Source organism: Lonchura striata, chromosome 1, assembly GCF_050655825.1.
Source record: "Lonchura striata isolate lonStrDom1 chromosome 1, ASM5065582v1, whole genome shotgun sequence".
Classification (NCBI taxonomy): Eukaryota; Metazoa; Chordata; class Aves; order Passeriformes; family Estrildidae; genus Lonchura; species Lonchura striata.
In genome coordinates this window covers 85886561-85904856 of record NC_140703.1, presented here as the reverse complement: position 1 = coordinate 85904856, position 18296 = coordinate 85886561, and the positions used below count along the sequence as shown (strand labels likewise).

General features: G+C 39.2%; 1 protein-coding gene across 9 annotated transcripts in view; it reads right to left on the bottom strand.

Annotated features, from left to right (window-relative positions):
• SLC9A7 (solute carrier family 9 member A7) overlaps window positions 1-18296 on the bottom strand; it is a 66769-nt gene that overhangs the window by 36789 nt on the left and 11684 nt on the right. The window lies entirely within an intron of this gene.

Sequence of the window (18296 nt, the reverse complement as noted above, 5' to 3'; positions counted from 1 at the left end):
TAACTTAATGCCAGGGGGCTGGAGAAGCACAAAGTTCTAACGGAGCACCATCCTCTTATAATATACTAAGAAAAGAACATCTGCAGAGAGAACATATAAGAACGGTAAAAGTGGTTTTGGTCTGGTAAGTAAACAAATTGATACCCACTTACTAAACGCTCCCCTGTTGGCTTAGGATGATCTGCAATTTAATCCTTGTTCCAGACAACTGCAAGATGAAGATGGATGTTTGGTGCTTTTGCTCACAAGTCATAGTCAGTGTTGGATTTGCTCCCTGTGACCCTCCCTCTGCATCCAGTTTCCCCAGAGAGTAAATTAAGCTCACAGGTAGTAACCAAAAAATAAACGAGGTAAAACAAACCAAAAATCTACTATGCATGACAAAAACATAGGGCAAAGAGTAACTAAGCTGCATCCCCAAAAAACCAACCAAAGAAGTACACCTCAAGTCCATACAAACAAAACTTTTAATGCAAGAAGATACAGCAGGTAGCAGCGGTGACACTAGTGGGAGGCTCATCTCCAGCCTTCCTTCTCTAAGAACAGAGCAGCAACATGATAATTCCAAAGTACCTGGAATATTAAGATACATTTTATTTAGAAAAGGGAAGTACATACTCAGAGAGAACACTGGAAGAGATCTCCTAAACAAGATATTTCTACTTACTGAAATTTCAATGCTAACAATTCAAAAACACAGATTTATAGAAGTATCTGCTAACACCACCAGAGCACTTTGCAGCTATATATGATGGATGAGGCAGAAACACAGCTCTGCACAAAGTGACAGGTTACAGCCAGTCACCTCCAAGCCACTTGCACTACCAGTTAAAGCTACAGACCCCTTCACCAACCCAGCCAGGCGAGCAGCCTAAGATTTCTGCTGCTCTCACCCTACTCACAGCTAGGAAAGGCTACGCTCACAGAAGACATCAGGAAGACTGACTGTGGTAAAAATTGATCTAACCAGCATCAGCCAGAAATCCTGCAGTAAATCAGAATGCAAAATAAAACTGTACAGATGAACTTATACATAGCTGTGGTATAAAGCCAATTCTATATTGCTACTCAGCTGAGAATAGAGGGGAACATTGGTAGCTTCTTAGGGTCAGAGACTATCCTTACTGAATGCATTGCAAAAACAGATGGGAAATCTCATTACTATTTCATTAGGAAGAGAAACCTGAGAACAGGAGGTAATTGCACTTTATAACTGGATATAATCCACTTGTACATTCTCCTCCACAGTAAGATATACCAGTTATATGACAATTATATTCAAAACTAGTACTTCACATTTGAAGTGAAACATTCTATCCCGTATCCTCGGTCTCCCATAGCCCAGCAGCAGAGCTACAGGGCATTTTTTACACCTCCTATTGATAAAAAAGCAAAATGGATGAGGTTTTTATACTGAGATCCATGCAGTTTAGGAACACATGGTCTTTGCTGTCAGGGTGCTCTCTTGCAGCAGGATGCACCTGGACCTTTGTTGAGGCAAAAGGCTGTCAGAAGCAGTCAAGTGGATAAAGCCACCCACAGCTCAGTCATTAAAGGAAATATGTATGAAAACAAAAGGGCCCCAAGGAAGACACACAGATTCCTCAGCCAGTTTCATTGGAAAAATACTAGACATTTGTTATTTCAAAAGATGAATTAGAAGAATAGAAAGATCCCTGACTTTACAAAGGTACAGGCATACTACTATATACATCATATAGTCCCAAACCAACAGGTTTTGAACATTGAAGTGAAACATTAAAGCACACATTTGACAATAAGTCATTAGTGCTTTTCCTAAAAATATTTGAAATCTTCACAAAAAACTATTTGGAAAAGTTTTCTGTTTTCCAATGAACATTGCATCTTTTACACACTAAAAAGTTCCTTGACTTGTTATGTGATTTCTACGTCGCATCTCACTTGATAATATGACATTAGCAAAGCTCAGACAGCTCAATCAGCTCTCCAGGATCACAAAAAACAAAATCCCCAAATGCTTTTCAGGCAGAAGAAACTGCCTGACTTAAAGCCTCAGGAAGGATGCCCTTCTAAGCTGTCTGCCATTAGGTGTCATACAGAAGACCAGGGCATCCTCTGTAATTCTCCCTGGATACTTGATTTCAACCATTCCTGAAACATCAGAGTTGCAGCTGAAGAACAAAAGTAGAATAGAGAGACACCTGGAATTTTTCAGTGGATAAGCCTAGACTAAGTCTTACTTACTGTTAACATAAGCATAAATTCAGTATAGCTCTGTTGCTTATTTGGAAGCAAGGAATGGCTGCTGGAACCTAGGAACAGATACAGAAGAATCAGTACATAAACTCTGTGTTACTCCTTCCCAAGGTGTTACTGCTGGAGAGTTATGGAGAACCTGGAACAAAAGCAAATATGTTTCTGACTGCTTAAGAAGACTCTAGCTCTTCTAAAAGAGAACCTCTAGGCCAAATAAATCCAGCAGTGCCTTTTATTGCAAGACTGCAACAAGATAGAAAAAGCCATAACTGGGTACAAATATTTCAAAATTTGAGAAGGGCCTTACTTTCAAAGTTTTGGTTGTGGTAGCTATTGCAAGAGCAAGTTTACTTCATTGCTCAAATACTCTTATGAAGAATTATCTCAAAAACTAATATGTAATAACCTGTATGCATGACTTGCACTCTCACTTTTAATAGAGAGCATTTATGCCAGCAGCTTGCCTGTACAATGCTGATCATGCAGGTTGTATACAAAGAATATCTTATTAAAAATGAAGTGTTAAATCCTGGGAATATTTTGTCCCTTCTGAAACAAATCACTATTGACAATGAAAAATATTGGATTTCAGATATAGTCATAGCATCATTTAGGTTGGAAAATACCTAAGATCACCGAGTCAGAAAATACCTAAGTAGGAAAATACCTAAGACAATCTAAGATCAACAGTTAACCTGGCACTGCCAAGCCCACCATTAAACCATGCTCCTACGTGCCACACCTGCACATCTTGTAAACACCTCGAGGGATGGTTACTCATCCACTTTCCCGGGTAATTCCAATCCTTGATCATCCTTTCAGTGAAAAAAAATAATCCTAATATCCAATCTAAACCTCCTTTGATGCAAATAGATTGGTCAACACCAATCTAGCAATACACCATTTAAAATGTCATCTTTACTTTTGGTTTGTTTGAGTACAGAAGTCACTGAAGCGAGAACATGAATTCAGAAATACACACATAACCACGAGTGCCTTTATCTGCTAAGAGCTGTGGTCTGTGTGATTTCCAGCCCAGCTCTCTGATGAAGCAGCCCTGAGGTTTCAGGGGGTGCCAGCTGGCAGCTGACTGCAGGAACCAGAGGCATTCACACTTCACATCACACAGTTTGATCGGTGAATTCAACTTGATCTGTGAAGCAGTGGAGTGGATCAATCCGTGAGCTCAAACCTGTTCAGATACAGGTTCCTTCATACACTTCTGGTAAAGAGCCAGGTGCTGAAAATTGAGGGTCCTTCCCTTCCAACCTTCAAACTGAAGAGACTTAGTAGAGATTTTACTGCTGTTTGCAGCTACACTCTGGGGAGACAGAAGAGGGAGGGACAGGATCTTCTGGAAAGTGTACAGTGATTCATATTAAAGGCAATAAACTTGTTGCAGTGTACGCAAAAAAAAAAAAAAAATTAGCACTTTTTTTTTTAAAAAAAAAAAACAATGAAGTGGTTGAGTACCAAAGCAGGCTGTCACAAAGGCTGCATAATCTCCTTCCATGCATATAGCCAAAACTCACTTGAGTATGGCCATAAGCAACCCAAGCTGTGGGGGACTGCTGTGAGCAAAGGGCTGGACAAAACTACCTCCTAAGGTCTTTCTCATGAACATTTGGACTCCTCAGACAGATACTTCCTACTGCAAAAAATTATTTTAAATCACCTTAATTGCTTTCTGGATCAGGTCATGGGGCTTTTTGTTGCTTTGGAGCTGGGTTTTTATTTTGTTTAAATGACAGACTGCTCTCCTAACTCAGTAAGTCAGAGCAAAATAAATAGCAATGAGTCTTATCATGAAAGCCAAAAAGACCCAGCAGACTAGGAGGGGGCTGCTTTTACTGCCTCAGTCCACCCTGACTTCCACCCGCCTTGGGCCTCAACTGACCCTATCAAAAGCAGGCAAAAGGGGTGACCAGGAGATCCCAGGCAGCTAGCAACAGGACAAGTGGAAATTGCCTAAAGCTGTGGCAGGAAAGGTTGAAGCTAGACATTAGGAGGAATTTGTTCACAGAAAGGCTGCTTAGACATTGGAACAAACAGGGAGGTGGTGGAGTCACCATCCCTGGAGGTGTTTAAGGAACAACTGCATGTGCCACCCACTGCCATGGTCTATTGACATGGTGGTGTTAGGTCCCGAACTGAATTTGATCTCAGAGGTCTTTTCCAACCTAATTGTGATTCTGTGATTCTGTCTTGCACTCAGCATAGCTAATCATCAACTACTGTCTCAATGGTGCAATGTTGCCTTGTGGCATTCACCAGCTTGTCACATTGCTGCAGAAGATGCAAACTTTGAAAAATGGGAAGCAGTTTATGTTCAGCAGTGTGAGCACTGAGCATAATAAATCATCACTATATTTCAGTTAAAAAAAATTTAAAACCAGCATTTTTCATCAGAAAAAGAAGGCAGAGGATGTCTATTCTTGAAGTTGGGAAGAAATTTTGAGGATATCCAAACCCTAAAATTCTGAATAACAAGTTCAAGGTCGTGCTTTGTCATTGCCTTAGGGCTATTTTGGATAAGGAAGTTAAAAGACAATAAACAAGCGGGTAGTTCTTCCTCCTTGTAGGCAGACGTAGCACTATGCTATCAAGGGCATCTTTGTAATAAGCATTTCATTCACTTTTAAAACAAGCCAAACTAAGCATAGTTTTGAATTTAAAAACAGATTACACAAAAAACCATTGGCACACTGTGCAGAACCAAAAATGAAATTAACTTGCTGGCTTTGTGCTGCCAGACACATGTGCACTGTGAACTCGTGCATTCTCACAAGCCTTTGGTTCCAAAAAACTCACAGGAGCATAGGGATATAATTCTTTTTCATGTTGTGTGATTTACATACTTGTATGTATATCAAAATGGTAAAAAACAAATTATGAACTACAGGAGTAGACAGGTATGCTTTATTCTGTAATGCACATTCTTACTGATGGTGAGGTTAAAGAACAGGTTCAAAGTAGAAGACCAATTTAAAAACACAACTATCAGGAGACTTAAACAGAAGACTCCTTTGGAATTTCAAAAGTTAGTTTCTAAGAGCTATTACGTTTCACATACAGCTTTACATTTGCACAGGAGAGCTATAGTGCCAGAAAAATTAATTTGTTCCAAATAATTTGGAGGGATGAGTAGACTCTATTAGCAAAAGGGCAGCCACAGAAAGATGACAATATGTGGCAAAATGATAGCCAGTAAGAAAAATTGCTGGTTTTATCCTCCCCTAGAATCTAAAATCCAGAAAAGACAAAAAAATTTAGAAGCGTCAAAAATACCCCTAAAGCCACAAAACACACATGCCCCGAGCCAACAGCATCTGTCAAACAGCCTGAACTGACAGGCAGCCCTGGAAGAAGCTGCTGTCCTGTGGCAATCACATGTGGCCTCTGGTCCAAGCACAGGACTATGAGTCAAAGCTCCTGGGCCAGCCCCAGCCTTAGAAGTGACTCAGTGAAAGACCTTGGACAAGCTACAGAGGACAGTCTCAACTTAGAAATAAAATACCACAGTTGTAAAGGGCACAAGTATTTGTCAGAGATTACAGAGTCTGCAACTAATCTCAACTCAGGGGCATTCAAGTTTAGTTACTGCATGAGCATTGTTTCACGCAACACAGATTTAAGCATTTAAAGCATTTGCTGTTAAATACTTTTTAAACAACATTTTAAAAGCTCCTTTATACTTTTCAAAATGTAAGTTTCCCTCCTTATTTATAAACCCAAATAGTGAAAGCTATACATGTACCAATATGTTCCTAGAGATGTGAGCAGCAATGGACCACCACAAAGACACCAACTTTTGCCTCACTGTGGCTCCCTTTCCTTCCTTCACACAGGAGTGACTCCCTACCAGAATGCCAGCTGCAACTGGTCCCAGTCCCCTGCAGCAGCAGCAGAGCTGAAGCATTTCTTTCAATACAGAATTCTAAGCAAGATGAGTAAAACCACAAACACCAAGATTCTTTCCCCCAGGCACATCAGTGACCATGCTGGCAGGCACCAATAAGAAAAGCAGAAGCAGCAGCAGGTTTTTTAATTTTATTTTTATTATAAGTATTCATATTTATATTATTTAATAATACATTAATTATATTTATATAATTGTGTAAAACAGAAAGCTTTCTATTTAATTCTTGTGTTCTGTTACTGCTTTTTTCTCCCATTTGCATGGCAGAACACTCAGCATATCTCAGACAGGAGGCCGCAAGTTCCTCAGAGTCTGAAAAATAATGTAAAATCTTTTGTTACAAAAAGATTTACAGTAACAGCATCTGGCTCAGGCACTAGCAAGAAAGAGCTTTTCAGTTAAAAAAAAAAAAAAGAGCCCAGAAAATAATTATCCCCCTCATAAAGCTTCAGCAGAAGGAGTTATTAATCTGTCATTGCAAGGAGTCAGGCTTCAATCTATAACCCAATTGAAACTCATTAAGCAGCAACAATCTCTTTCCTGACACTGTCATTTAATTTTGAAGGTTTTACTTAAGGCAAGGGGGAAGGGGCAGGAACTGCATGCATCTTGGTACAGTTTTGGGTTCAGAGATCTCACAATAGCTACAAGGAGGGTAGCTAGGTCTATTTTCGTACTAGGAACATTCTGACATCACATCCTCAGGCCTTTGCTCATTTGTAGAAAGTAATAGATGTGTGTGGAGGCCTTCATCCTAAAAACCATTTCTGGGAACTTGTGATTAGGATAAGGGGCAAAACAAAGTCTTAGGAGGAAAAGAACAAGAAGAAATTTGAGCAAGGTGAATAAAATAAAACATGTACCAGAAAAGTTCTCCTTGAAACAACTGAAAACATTACTTCTCTCTTCCCAAAATGTAATTCTCTCTTCCCAAAGATCTTTATGCATCAAGCCCTTTCCAGTTACTAACAATATAATCTTCTACATGTAGAGGGGACAAAGATTTCAAGTTGACTGAATTTTCAAGAAACTAAATTTTTGCTGAGGCAAGCCCCATGTTCTGTAGCTGTGGGCAGAAAACCAACCGGCACTTGTAGATAAAATGGTTTGCGGCTTACAGAGAAATTTACTGACCCAAAATACAGAAATAGCAGCAAGATGACAACTCTAGTTTTCTGTGATCATTATGTCTGACCATAGAAACCTTATTATTACAGCATCCAAACACACACAGTCCAACAGATCTATTCCATCTCACAGAAGCAATCTGCCCCTTACAGACATGTCCCAAAGCAGAGCCAAGAAGCCACATGTTTCCTGTTTCTCATTTCTGGGTGACTGCTCTGAGCACAGGCACCTCATTGACCATGGCCTTCTCACAACCACACCACAATTGTCAATCCCCCTGCACAGCTGTTCTAACATCCATCCCCCTATATCTGCTTTGAACCGGGAAAAAAAGCCTGCAAATGCTCTTTTAGGACCTTATGGACAGCTGTCCAGAGGAGCAAAGGAATCTACTATTACTTGCTTTTGTAAGTAGTTCAAAATTTGATTTAATCAGTTGTTTTAGTACTAACTGCAGAAGCCAGCAAATTACTTCTGCCACAGCCTGCAGTGCATGAGCAGTTTCACAACACTTCTGCTTTCTTGACTGATTCCCATGAGTTGGAGAAAAAGAAAGAATTCACTTTAAGCTGTAACAAAAAAAAAAGCTGTCCCAAAGCTCAGCCTGCTTACAAGCAGTACATTGTCCAGAGGTCCCACAGCTGCAGTTCCCAAGCCCCTACACAGCCTGTTACCACCCTCCTTCTTTCCCCCTGAACTGGCACAGGCATTACCTTTTTCCAGCCAAGCTCACCCTACAGCTCCTAGCCACGAACTTCTTGCTCTGCTCTCACTACACACTGTTGCCTCCTTGCCTGCTCCAAACAGATCACAGGTGCTGCTACATCCTGACATTTCTGCCATCCCTAACATCTTTTTTAGCACCAGTGATGCCAACAAGGTGCCCAAGCAATCAAATCCATTTCATCTCTTCTCTGCATGCCACCTCAACTCTAATCCCAGCATGTCTCATTGGTGGCACAGAAGTGGATGGGAATCTATGACTTCATGTTTTTTCCTAGGCAAAAGGTGTCGTCAGATGAGGGCTAATAAAATCAGATTTACTAGAGAAGAGGAGCAGCCAATTGCTGCTACATGGAATAATCTGGTCCACTGGCATCAAGGGCAACTACTGACACCACAGGGATTTGGTGCAAGATCCCTCGGCAAGACAGAAAAAGGTGAGGAGTAAGCCCTTCCAAAGGCTGATCCCAGCTACATGAGCAGAACCATCAGAATCATTCCACCTACATCAGCAGAATCCCATGAGCTTCCTCTTAAACAACCAATTTTAAGTGTGTAAACCATATTTTTTATTCATGCTGTCTTTTGGTCATTCATTCTTCTTCCCTGCATATTCTCTTGAACGACTTAAAGAACAAACATAAGAAATACTCAAGTTAAGACAGCAGGTTTTCCCACACAATTTCAACACAACAGCTCTCAGTCCTACACTAAAATTTTGGGTTTAGACATTTGCAAAACAACCACTATAAAGCAATTATTGCATCCCAAGGTAGATGAGTACCCTGTCAGGAAGATACTAAGCCAGCAGAAGGATCTTCATTTCACTTTTTTCACACCACAGCATTTTCAGGGCTGTTTCAGATAAGCATCACCAGAATACCCTCCAAAAATCCTTAATTTTTTTCTTCTTGTGACATGATTTATTAAAATATAACCATTTTCATCAATAAAATTATGTCTAACCAGTACAGTTGAAAAATTGCTGAAGTAACTTGCTCTTTAGATAATTACTTGCACATGATACTTTTAAAAATAATTTATACATTTGCCACCAGAAGTATGAATATCTCCCTCTTGACATAAAACTAGAGGACAGGATGGACCCACACCCATGCTCACAATGACAGAGAGTAGCAGGCCATGAAACCAAGCATTGCTGCTCACCATGCACATTCTTTATCCATTTTGCATACATGAGTTTAAGTAGCCTGCCACATCACTGCTCAGATATAACCTTCACAGCCTTTTCATTTCACTTTTCTATTTAGATTTTTCAAGTAAAATACAGTGTCAGCTAATTCTGGCTTCTATTCAATTTCACTTCTCCAAAGACTAAGAAAATTGCATGATAGAATAATGCAAGTGTCAGTGACAGTAACATGCAATATATTATAATGCATTTGATCCAGTTTGCAACTGCCATCCTAGAAGCACCTCATTTAATAGCAATGTGCCTGTTAGGGCCCTGGTATCAGATAAGTAGTTGAAACTAAGAGAAGGAAAAAAAAAAAATAAATCCACAGAAAAATGGTATGTGTAGATAAAAGGTTACACACCCTGCCCTAAGACAATCTATATCCATCAACACTGCTCATGGAGAGAGCTACCTCAGGGAGCATGCAACTGGATTTTTGTTTTTAAAAATCATGTGCTAGCACTGCTGCTTTTGGACAGCATAGTTAAGAGACAGATGACTAATTAAATACTTAGAGAAACTCCTCTTGAAACTTTAAAAAGTACTTATTCCAAGATTTTCTACCATGTGAATTTGCAGGTTAAATGTTATGTGCACTTCTTCATATCCTCACAGTACAAAAGCTTGACTAGTACTAACCTCAGATCTACCTCAGTGGAGGTAAAGTATCTAGAGCAACTCATTTCAACTCCTATTTTGCCTCCACCAAGCTTTGGTTTGGTACCAGCCCTCTGTATATCTTGACATTTAGGGAAACCACTAGAAGTGGTGAATAGCCCAGAGCCAACAGGAAACACAGCTGTCATCTCTTCCAGGCACCCAAGCATGAAAACAAAGATAAACCAGCCTAGGATTTCCCATATCTTCAAAGCACCAAGTCAGAAGATAAATAACTTTTCCTTTCAACCCACTGCTTGAGGCTTCCAGTCCAACAGCATTTTCAGCACAACATGATACTTCTTACACCTCAGAAGAAATGTTTTAATGTCTCAGAGTATTAGAGTTGAGTTCATATACATCTCATAGGCAGAAACGGAATGTCTTTTGTGCAATTCATGTTAAAAAAAGCCACAGGTGTGCTTTAAATGAAGTTCATTTTTTTCAGACACAAAGTCTCTGGTGCACTTGAAAAGAGCACAGATTTAATGATTTGCCTTTTAAAAGCCATTAGCAGTTTGCAGCAGCTCCCACACTTTTATCTTCCATGCTGTTCATCACAATGAGTGGGGAAAAAAGAAAAGTACACAACTGCAAACAAAACAAATTGAAGTGTTGAAGAGTTAGAACTGACTTAAGTCTGACAAACAAATCTAAAAGTTCAAGCTCAGATTCAAAATTTAAAGACCTATTAGGACAAAGCATTTGCAACTTGAAACTGTCATAACTACAGAGAAAAAGAAATTACCAAAAATTTACTCAAGCCTCCAGGGAAAAAAGAAAATATAAAAGGAATTTTTTTTTCCTTAGATGTCAGCTGAATGTTGCTTGCTAAAACCACTTTTGAGACCTAAAAAAAGCCACTTCCGGGGTCTAAAGACGGAAATGCTTTGGAAGAGTTTTAGAAAACTCCCAAACCACATAATAGAGCTTTTCAATTTCAGCTACACAGCTTCTTACACAAAAATAATTAAAAACGTTATCACCTCAAGCATGGATTGCATTGGTGAAATACACCAACATATTGACAAATACTTTTAAATTTGTGCATTACTTTCTACTGCTTAAGGGTTTGCAGAACGAAGGAAGTCAGCTTCTTCCCTTAGACTGCCCAAAAGCCAGGAGAGGCAGTAGCTTCAAAGACAGCCTCCAACTCAAGCTAGCAAATTTGGAGTACACAATGCAAGGGGTGAACACTTTCCACTATGACAAGTCCAACTGGTTGAAACCTGCAGGTTTTTAGGATTAGCGATCTTAAAAATTGACTCCTGTGTATACAAAGACAAAAACAGAGTTTAAATCAGAAGTTTAGAATGAAAGTTTATTCAGACTATATTTCTTAAGATTCTCTGTGGTTTTTTACTGGACACAAATGCAAAAAAATTGTCTTTATGGAGTAGGCTCAGCTGCTTTTTCCTAGCACATCCACAAACCTTTATCTACTGCTTTCACTGTTGCCATTTCACTGACAGATATGGGTTGCCCCTCTCATTCATCTCCTCTGTTCCCTGTGGAAAATCTAGGTGTCAGTGAACCATTCAGAGACAAGTGGACAACCAGAATATGCAGCACTACATGGACACTTCTAATACTCACCCTCCTAAAAAAGCAACTTGAACCTTGCCACTGTCCCCACTGATCAGGAGCAAACCCAAGGTCCTGATGTGCTATATAAAGTATTCAGTCTGCAAACTCCTTAAAAGTTTAATACAACAGGAGCATGGAGCCATAAAATTGATGACTGCTCTACCCATCACACATGCAAGCACACCTCTAATTTGAAAGAGTCTGGTAAGAAATCTGACAAAAGTAAAAGGTGGTTTTTAAAAGAACTGCCCTCACTCTGAGGTTGTAGAGTATGAGGCTTATTAAATATTAAGGCCAGACAAATTGCAGAGATGTCAACAAGACTCAAGATTTTGCAATTTAATACTGACAGGCTGAGCAGCCACTGTGGTATCCTCATCTAATATTGCTGTAGATTTTGCAAAAGGCATGATTGCCTAAAAAGTAATTTGATTTTTTTTTTCAGAAAAGGACTAGAAAATATTTCTGTCAGAGCAACATTTCACAGTTCTAGTTTCTGAGAAAATATCTCATAAAAGCAAGGCAAGTTCTAGCCAATAAAATCTGTATAATTCCATCTTGCTAGACTTAAGCCCTAGCCTCATTGATGCCTATGCTTTATAATAAATTTACTGTAAAATATTAACTAGAGACCTCTATAAAAGATTTTTAAACAGGATTAAAAAAAATTCAAGACTACTTAGATAAAAAGCAAACCAAAAATTTGACACTAGTAAGAACAGCTATTTTAGTTATTAAAATAATCACTTACTACACTAGGAAGAAAAAAATCCAAATAAAGTTATTAATATTTCCAAAGAGACTTCCATCAGAATTCTACCATTAGTTATGAAAGATTTAACTATATATTTAGCTAGGCTTCCACATTTACCTTGATCAAAATTACAGCACTGACTCACAGGATGCCAGAAACCCCACAGATGCCGGGGCAGGGAGGGCACTGTGACATAGCTCAGAGAGCTAGAAAAAGGGCTGGGTGATGGCAGACTGACTGACAACAAAGCAAAGGCAAAAACACTTCCCAAGAAGCAAAGTGCAAAGAAGCTGTAACCGAAACTACATAGAGCTGCATCCCCTGGCTTTTCTTTTCCCTCCATCACCGGTATCATTGCTTCATCTTAACACCAATATCATGTTTCTGTGCAGAACACAATTTTCTAAAATAAACTGAGGTGTTCCACTCTGCACAAACAGCACAATAAACTTAATTTCAGTTTGCTTTAGAAAATTGCTCTCCACTCCCAGAAATCAGCAGGCAGAACATGAGAACACTGCACTGGTTTAGACAGCTCAAACAAAAAACCCAGCCTCATTCCAACACATGCCTAAGATTAGCCTTGCTATACCTCACAGAAGGTTGCTGAGCACTAGGATCATGTCCAGTTTGTTGAAATTTGTTAATGATATCAGCAAGGTGGGTCTCTTCCAAGAGTGACAAAGCCTTAAAGCAAAGCCATGCTGTCTGCAGAGTTAGATTCCAGGCTTGAGCCTATAAGAGCTACCAGGTGATGCCAACAACCACAAGTCCCTTTTCACCAGGGGGCATGACTTGGCATTCTTGAACACCTAAGTATTTAGGGGTTTGGTTGAGAAGAGTACTGGGCTTTCCAAGTTTCACTGATACATAAGAGCATATGTGGGAGCATAAGAAAAGAAAATCCCAATTGCAGGCATCAGAAAGGAGCAGCTGAAAGCTGTAGTGAATGCTTTAGGTCTTGTTCCTTGCCACAGCTTCTCACCTGCAAGATGAAGCCATAGTACTGCTCTGCAAATGCATCTCAGAGTTTGATGGTTGTGTGAACCTTGGGAGTAGCCATCAAATTTCCAAATAATAGAAGGAAGGAAAAAAGCTTTACAGAAACATGTTACATGATAACAGCTTGATATACCACATTGAAGCTCTCTGTTAGAAGCTAACAGAGACACTATGAGTAAAGTAGGCCTTTCAAATCAACTGCTGGTGATGATTTGCTATTTTGGATACACCATCTCCAACAGTAACCACAAGCTGTTCCTGACTGCTGCTGGAAACACAATATCCTTCAGTCTTAGATAAAGAACAAGATGGACCAGTGCAACTGAAGCACAGGTGAGGCACAGTGAAACAAACACAATGATGCATTTTCTTGGAATGGGCAGAAGCAGTGCACAGGCTGATCTGGTACACTTTCAGAATATGACAGTCATTATTTTTGCAGTACCCAGAGACCTGGTTATTCAATATTCTGTGCTAGAAGTAGCATGGAAGCTGGTTCACACAAATGTACTATACAGTCTAGTTCCTTCAGTGTGACCTGTCAAAATCATCAAGTAGGAACATGAAAAGAATGTATCTGTGACATGGTTATAGTAATACAAATCCAGCCTGACAGATAACAGCTGGGCAACTTATGTCTACAGAAGTGCAAATACTCAATTAACAACATCTCTGAGCAATAATCACAGGTGTCCTGATGTCAGGAAATGCAGTCACACCATTACCTGTCAAACCAGGGAACACGTACATCAGCAGAGAACTGCAGAAAAGCATGACACTGTGTGCTCAAGTCTAGCACTAGAAAAGATTGTAAAGATGGCAAGTACATACAAAATAATTTCACTGAAAAGCTGAAGAAAAGTGTTTAAAATATGCACTTAAGTGGCTTATATACACTGTGTCTTTATCAAGAGAAAATCTTTCCCCATTGCTTGCTTCCTGTCATATCTCTCTATAATAGCTGCTATTTTCAAGCTCTTAGTTTGCTGTTTAAAGGCCTTCATGCAAGAGTTGCCAGTAACATACTACCAGTAACAAAATACTGTCCAGAGAAGACTGTCTTCAAAAAGCCCCACTAACATTCACCACTTCAGTAGGTATATCAAAATCTGGCTATATTTGCTTCTTGATTCAGCCAGAAGAGATTCCATAGTGAAATCTCAAAGGCAAGAAAACCTTCTTCAGATCAGAATATTAATATTGTTTGCAATAAATGACACTCACTGAAATGCTGTATTTTTACTTTATATATTTGGCTTGTGCACCTGCTAAACCAGCTCCTGCCAATGGAATCAGAAGCCCCAGGCAGTCAAGATATATCTGTACCAGACACACTACTCACACATACCCTCCAAAACACTTACAAAACAATTTCAATGTAATCCTCTGTTTTAAATTGCATTGTACTAGTTTCCTATGTTTTATCTATTTGAAATGTTGGTTGTTAACATGAGATATTCCTAAATTGCTCCACTAATGGAGCACTGGGAAGTGCTATATGCCACCTCAAAGTACAGCAACTGCCCCGTGGTCATTTACTCCTGATAAACATCTTCTGCAGAAGAGATTGTTACCACTGAGGATAGAATTGCTAAAGTGCTTTATCCAAACATCATGGACACCGACCTCATCAAGGGCAAATTGGAATATGAAGGCACACAACTCTTGGTCACAGCACTACTTATATTTGAGAAACACAGGGAACATTTCAGACTCCAGAAACAACTCTGATCTTCAGCCAGTGAAGCAAAGTATTCCTTGTTCAGTGCTTCTGGAATAACATAGTGCAGCATCCCACTCAGAATAGCAAGCACCTTTTGATAAGACTTGTCTGAGAAGATAAGCACAGCTAGCAATGGAAAGAAGAATTAAAATCTCAAAATTACAAGCTTTCAGTGAGAAATAAATCAATCACACAGACAGCATGTGCTGTACTAGTGTGTCTTGGACTATACACCCTCTCTGAGTACTCTACTGTGCTTTTAATAAAAAGAGTATGTTACCCAATGCTAACATTTTTTTTTCAGCCCAAATACTCCACAATATACTGACAACTGAATAAATGCCCAGGACAATCTGCCCATTCATGACCACTGGAGTTCATCATTCCTACTTATCCTTCATCCTTTGCAGATGCAGTAATCCTTATGAATGCAGGCTTTCTTCAGATTGTAAAGAATGGCAATAGGGCCATAATGAAAATCAATCCAAAGAAATCCAAGCTTTCAGAGCATGTACTGAAGATTTGCTGATCTGAGCAATGGTCAGCTAGAAAACATACACATTACAAACAAAACATAAAAATGGTGGAAATTGAGTAAAAATGGTTTATGAAGCACTGCATCATTTAAATGTTGCATTTCAAAAACTACATGTGCTTCTGTATGAATAGAGTTTTTTCACAGTACCATCCCTCCCAAATATGCAGAAGGGCTACCTTTCCCCATTCCTTTTTATTTAGGGATCAGTAACTCACAGAAAGAAGGAATGACAAAAATTAAGAGAAGTTACAGATAGGCTGAAACATTGCTGCAGGTATTGTAGAGTTTTCTGCTGCTTCTGTACAAAAGTATTTTCATGTCAGGTCCTGATGTGTTCTGAAGCTGCAGCAATTAAAATAGTTCCTGAGAAAAGAAAAATTATTGCTGCAATGCCTATTCATGCCAGGACCTCAAGAGAATTACTGCTTCAGTGAGCCTTTCCTCAGTAGCAGGCAAACCAGCTTCACAGTGCTTCTGCTAGAGCTCAACAGAAATAATTATAATAAAAAAAAAAAATCTCCCAAATTCTAAAAGTAAATCACACAATTGCAAATGCAACCCTTTGGGGTTTTTTTTTGTTTGTTTGTTTTGGTTTTTTTTTTGTTTTGTTTTAACAAGCTGTATCAATTTAAGCAAGAGGAATTATTATGAAATATGAGCAGGTTAAGTAACAATAAATGGGAAATCAAATTGAATAACTGCTCCTTACAGTGTAGTTTTACCTAGCTTTTACACTCAGGTATAGAGAACCAGTTTTGGGATTAGAGCTAATTATCCTGAGAAAGCAAATAGACTCTTCATCCTACCATATTCTTCTGGAATAAATAGTTGTAATATTTCAAAAGGAACAAGAGGACTTTGGGTATGAGCACAGCATTATCATTGTTACCATAATGTTTCGGCCTATGAGATGCAGAGAAACTGTCATATTTGTTACAATAGGAAAGCACTGACAAAAGGTGTGCCCAATTGCTCATGCTCAATGCTGACAGACTGAACTACCAGGTCATTGAGGAAACACTCAGAATGTCAGACTGCCAAGTTGTAGGCCACAAACAATTTTTAAAAAATTGGCAGACAATATCACTACATATATAAAATTCACATATTCGTCATCCTGCATAATGACTGGTCACTACTAAAGTATTTGCTTTGACGACTGGATTTAGTTTTGATTACTCTCTGAGTAAAAGATCATATTTTCCAGCAGTCTAAGTGGAAAACTTACCATTAAATTCAACTGAAAGTTAACAAGGTATGCCACAATCCTTCTGCCACAACAGTAACTAAAAATTGCACCAAATCAAATGGAAATAACGACTGAGAGGATCTTGGAATGTGAGTAATGCACACAATGGCCAGTATTAAGACACTTGTGGCAAACACCAAAACCCCACAAGCAGAAACCCCCCATTAATTGTTTTACCAAACTTGGACACCCTTGAAAAAAAAATTAGTCACCTCTTTTTATAATTGTTGACTAGAAAAAAAGGGCCACAAGAAGTCACTCTACTCCTGTGTGCCAGGTTAAGATTCATGGGCACTCCAACATCCCCACAGTCTCTAACTCACACTTCTCCCATAAGAGACGTGGCAGCCTGGGTGCTTTGAATGGCTATTATAAAGAAAAAAGGATGAATGTGTTGCAGGCAAAGGTGGATATGCAAAGTCAGCTCATGTTTAGCTGGGGCTCTGTGTGATCATTACAAGAGCAAAGAGCATGTACAGCATCAACTGCTTCAGAGTAGAGGTTCCTCTTTTCCTGGAACTGTAAAGACAACGCTGACAGAAATCACTGAGCAAGGACAGAATCACAGCTCATGATCTGATTCAGCAGTGAGTTTCCCAAGATATCTTGAGAAACCTTTCCTGTTGCACTTCAGACCTAGTGCAAAAGACTTTCCACCTTTAAGAGGCAAAAATTAAAATGAAAAGGTTTTCCAATGTTTGGATACTTTTCATGGAACTGTAAATACACACACACAATTTTTTTTTTCCATCCCATATAAACAGGCAGAGATAAAAACTGGGTTCCAGGTTCAGGCTGATGAGCAGCATTAGCCCAACTATTCCCCTACTCCCTGCTATCATCCTATACCGTATGATATACACTGTACACATACATACTGTAGCTGTACCAAGCAAGGAGGAATACACAGGAAAAAATCAGCAGCATAAGCAGGTAAATAAAAATATTTTTAAGGGCTGAGCAATTTACTTGTGGTGGTTCAGAAATGGCACAACTGACATTGACCTCTGAAAACTTTTGTTGCTATTTACCTCAAGAACCTAACCCCAGACACAGCCAGGACTCCCCTCTTTCATTAAGTTCCTAAGAGAAAGTGGGTTTTTTTTCAGGATTTCCTATTTATTATCTCAAAGATTAGAGATTACTGGACTGTGACCCACAGACTAAATAGAAAGGTTAAACAAACAGCACAGGAAAACAGTGAGGAAAATTAGACTAGGAAATCAGAATGTTTTTCTTCTTTGCAGAAAATGTCTAGTTTTTCAGCCATTGATTTGCCACTCCTAAAAAAATTCTTATCACCTCCCAATATTTCTGTCTTCCCATAGTCAGCATCTCAGTCCATTTCAATAAGCCTGAGTGAGTCCTCTGCCTTCATCGCTCCCTGTAGACATAATTAAGCCAAGCATTTCTCCTTGTGGTACCTTTTGCTGCAGGAAACTGTTCTGCAACTTCTTCTGGCCAGGCTAGGTGACTTTTTCAGTACTGGTTGACCTCCTGCTCACTGAAGCTTACAGCAAGACTGGTTGATTCTTAAGCCCATCAAATCCTAAGTCATAGATAATTTTTTATGGCCAGTA